The 4,738-nt window shown below is 36.0% G+C and overlaps 1 long non-coding RNA gene across 1 annotated transcript; it reads right to left on the reverse strand.

The window, feature by feature from the left end:
* Positions 1–347: 347 nt before the first annotated feature.
* Positions 348–4,282, reverse strand: LOC140609860 (uncharacterized). The gene is made up of 2 exons (XR_012011592.1): positions 876–4,282; positions 348–533 (listed from the first exon to the last, which is right to left on the reverse strand). It is a non-coding gene; the product is annotated as an uncharacterized lncRNA (long non-coding RNA).
* Between the last annotated feature and the right edge of the window lie 456 nt (positions 4,283–4,738).

Raw genomic sequence — 4,738 nt, forward strand, 5'->3', positions numbered from 1 at the left:
TTGGGGGTACTTAATGTTCTCATACAATTGTGCACACTCATTAGATCAACTCTTTGGTGTTGGAGCTTGAGTATACTCATTTGGCAACATCCACAAGTAATTTTGATGATGTTAAGAAACCAATACCCCCAAATATGGCGCACTGGTAAACTGAGTATTATAAACAGAGTAATTTGAGAAAATGGCAGGCTCAGGAAGGACTCTGACCTTTCATTAGATTAGGGTTGTGAAAGATGTCCTCCCTAGACCCAAAGGCAAGGGATTTCCTTATCTCCAAGACAAAGGGACAGAAAGAAGAATGTGAATGAACACATCTTGCTAAATTTCTCCCAGTTTACTATACTTACCTCATACTCTTTGCCTTATATTTCTCTACAATGATCCATTGCTTATCAAATCTAGCATTGAAATACTCGGATTTAGCCACTGCTTCATTTATTTACAAAGGCTCCCATGTAATGTAAAACTTAAATTTGCATGTGCTCCTCTTAATCTGTCTTTGTCAACTTAATTTTCAGACCCAGCCAGGGACCCTAGTAAGATAAAGGAAAACTTTTTTTTTAACCCTTTATTTTTTAATAATAAATTTATTTTTTATTGGTGTTCAATTTACCAACATACAGAATAACACCCAGTGCTCATCCCATCAAGTGCCCCCCTCAGTGCCCGTCACCCATTCACTCCCACCCCCCACCCTCCTCCCCTTCCACCACCCCTAGTTCGTTTCCCAGAGTTAGGAGTCTCTCATGTTCTGTCTCCCTTTCTGATATTTCCCACTTATTTTTTCTCCTTTCCCCTTTATTCCCTTTCACTATTATTTATATTCCCCAAATGAATGAGAACATACAATGTTTGTCCTTCTCCGATTGACTTACTTCACTCAGCATAATACCCTCCAGTTCCATCCATGTTGAAGCAAATGGTGGGTATTTGTCATTTCTGATGGCTGAGGAATATTCCATTGTATACATAAACCACATCTTCTTTATCCATTTATAGCAGCAATGTCCACAATAGCCACACTGTGGAAGGAGCCTCGGTGTCCATCGAAAGGTGAACTTTTTTTTTAAACACCTCTCTTATAGTTTTACAAATTAAAGTTTGAGACGTACTGAAATCTTCCATCCGGCACACAGTTTCTTATAATCTTCCAGCAGGATTTAAAAAAAGAAAAAAGAAAAGATTTCTCTTATCAGAGAAACATCTTCCTAATTTGCTACTTTGGACATAGCATGAAAAGGTACTTGCCTGACTGGCAACAGTTACAAGGGAACCTCAAAAGGCTTGGAACCCTGCATCAAAAGAAACTAAGTACAGGGCATTTTTGGATTCACTTCAGAGGTTTTTTTGTTTTTTGTTTTTTGTTTTTCTAAAGCAAAAGAAAAATCACATTGTGTTATATTGTGAAGTAGATGCACTGGCCTGGAAGAATTAGTATTTTCAGAGAAAACAGGTCTTCTGTTAGTCATATTAATTTATAAACTGGTTCCTTAAGATTTTTCTTACAAAATAAACCTTTACTGTCCTGTCACATGTTTTCTATTTAAAATTTAATTAAATCACAAAGATTTCTAATCATATAAAGAAAGAGAAGCACATACACACGAAATATAAAATGATAGAAGAAAATTTCAAAGGTCATTTTTTTCCCTGATTAAAATTCATAATAAAATTACAACAGCTATGTTTTTCATCAAGGAAGTATTTAAGCAGCTAATTTTTATATAAATCTATTCCATGCTAGTTCAATAAATTAGGAAAAAGAGCATGATCTTGTTAAGATGCAATTCAGAGGGAACAGTGGGTGGATAACTACTATCATGTGAAAGCAATGAATGAATGTACTGAATAAATAAACCCTATAAATTACTCAGAGCTCACCAACAGAATTTTCATGATCTTTTTTTCCTAATTAGGTGAGATCTAAAAGTTCTTTTTAACATGCTATGCAAATTTCCTTTTGCACATGTCAGTGGCAGTTGAGTTCCATAGCAAGTTGAAAATAAAAGCCAAGAATCACACACCCATCAGGAAACTGTGACAAGGTCCTGTCATTATGCCAGGACTCCATGTTCTCAGAAGCTTGTTAGTGGCTCCTTCAGAAACACTGCACAAAGGATCACAGGTTCCTATCAAGCATTCAGACAAATATGATGGCAGATTTGTTTTTTCCTCCTGATTTTATCATACTGTTCCCCCCCCCCGGCCTCCCCCAAAAAAACTATTTAATTCAGTTTTCATGAGTTATAAAATACTTGATTCTGCCATAAAATAGTATTGCAAACTTCAAGTTCCTGCTCCTTCCACTTTGGTTTTTATTTGCCATCAGCATTAAGGGCAAAAGGAGCCCTGTCTCTCTCATTTCTCAGCTGGAAGGCTTGTCCTGAGAACTTGACCTAACAAAGGTAGTTCCCTAATTTGATCTTTTATATGTAACATCAAGGCTTTATTAAGTTGAGCCTAACTGGATAAAATTACAACTGAGGAAAGGAAGCAGTGCTCATTGTGAAAGGAAGTATCTCTAGAGATCTTCTGGGTTTCACCCTTCTTCAAAGCTCAATTCTTTAATGACTACTTACCACTCTCAAGTTGGAAGAGCTGGTCCTGCTCTTATTAAATGACAGCTGATGGTAGGATATTGGCATGACACTAGAGAAGGAAACCGATGTACTATCATTTCTTGAACAGTTTTGTTTAGAATTTTCTGAATGCTTATTTATAAGACGTGGATGAGAGGAAAAAAGTGTTAAAGAGGGAATTTTCTCACTTTGGGAAGATAAACTGAGGAAATTAATTGCTGATAGTCATAGGAATTTTTTATTAAGTGATCTTGATATCACGGACAAAAGTCATTCTTGGGCCAACTATGAGAAATGGAAAAATAATTAGAAATTTTTTAGCAAAGAGTGAAAATCTGACAGCCTTAGCAATATGTTGTTGCTAAGTAATCATACTAATTTGAAGCTTCTTTTATATCAAGCTGCCTATAAAGGCAGATTTTGCTTTATCTTGTTTCCTTTATCAGCTTAAAAAAGATTAGCAGAGCTAATAGGTGTAGTAGCTAAAACCCCATGATGTCATTTAAAGCGAGTATGAATTCCATAAAATCATGATGCTTTATAAGAGGCCCATGGAAAGGAATAGCAACCTCAAATAGCAATAAAATTAAATAAGATTTTGGTTATGCTAAAAATGTTTTACGTGATATATCCTACCAGATGCTTGATTTCAGTAATGTTTAAAGAAATCCATCTATATATAATAGGTCTTAGTCTTCTAAATATTGCTAATTTAATTTCCCTTTTCTCTTATAGAAAAATAAACCTAATGTATACATAAACTGAAATGGAAAAAATATTTTTATAACAAAATACAATTGCTTATATGCTATGGTTGTCTTTTATTCCAACATTGCTGTCTAAAGCTATATTGGAAATTCCTGTTCTGTAGAGTTCAAGGGCCCTCCTACACTTTCCTATTAAAAATCATTCATTCATTCACAAACAATTGACTCAGCCTCTATTTATATGCCAGAACAGTGCTAGCCATTGAAGGTAACAGTGTGAGTAAGGCAGACACAACCCCTGACTTCAGGGAGTTTACAGTTACTGGGGAATGTGGGTATCATTTAAATAAACACATTATTAGGACAATTCTCCCAGATGGTGTGACTCTGGTCCATGACTGCCACACAGTCAACACTAAAATCTCTACTTAGAAGTCTCTTTGGAGCCACACAACTAACAAGTACCCTTCCAAGTCAAAGAGCTAGAACATGAAAACCTAACTATGAGTGTGTATGGTGCTTACGAATTCCCACGTTATGACCATTTTTTCATAAATGTTGTCAGACTAGACAGATTATTCAGTTCAGCAAAGTCTTATTCAGCTTAAGGCCTCTAAGAAAAGTGTAGAAGCACAGTAAATTTTTTCCTCCTATGAGAAATATATGGGGAGGGAGTTGTTGAAACTATTCTGAAGATACTTGTACATATCATTTCTCTTCCAGAGAAGGAGATCAATAGGTTCAAGTGACAGCAGTGAGGCATCTCAGGACATGGCAAATTTGAGATTTAAAAAAAGGGACAAGAATTGCAATTCTTGGGATGCCTGGGTGGCTCAGTGGTTGAGTGTCTGCCTTCGGCTCAGGGCATGATCCCAGACCCAGGGATTGAGTCCCATATCAGGCTCCCTTCAAGGAGCCTACTTCTCCCTCTGGTCTCTGCCTCTCTCTCGGGCTCTCTCATGAATAAATAAATAAAAGCTTTAAAAAAAAGAATTGCAATTCTCTCTTCATATCCCAGTTTGCGCTACCTACAGAAAAAGAAGAAAACAGGACATTGAGACATCAGCTTTATCTGATGAGTAACAGTAGGATTTGAGGAATAAAAAAACCATATATATCCAAAAGAATTGAAATTGATACCTCCAAAAGATACTTGTACTCACATATTCAATGCAGCATTAATTACAATAGCCAAGGTATGGCAATAACCTAAGTATTCCTCAACAAATGAATGGATATATAAAATGTGGTATATACATACAATGGAAGATTATTCATCTCCAGAAAGAAATCCTGAGTTTGTGAGAATACAGATGAGCCTAAAGGACATCATGCTAAGTGAAATAAGTCATTCTAAAGGACATCATGCTAAGTGAAATAAGTCAGTCATGGAAGGACAAATACTGCAGTATTCCTTTTATATGAGGTATCTAAAAGAGTCAAACTTTGGGG

The sequence above is a fragment of the Canis lupus genome, chromosome 2, assembly GCF_048164855.1.
Source record: "Canis lupus baileyi chromosome 2, mCanLup2.hap1, whole genome shotgun sequence".
NCBI classification, from domain to species: Eukaryota; Metazoa; Chordata; class Mammalia; order Carnivora; family Canidae; genus Canis; species Canis lupus.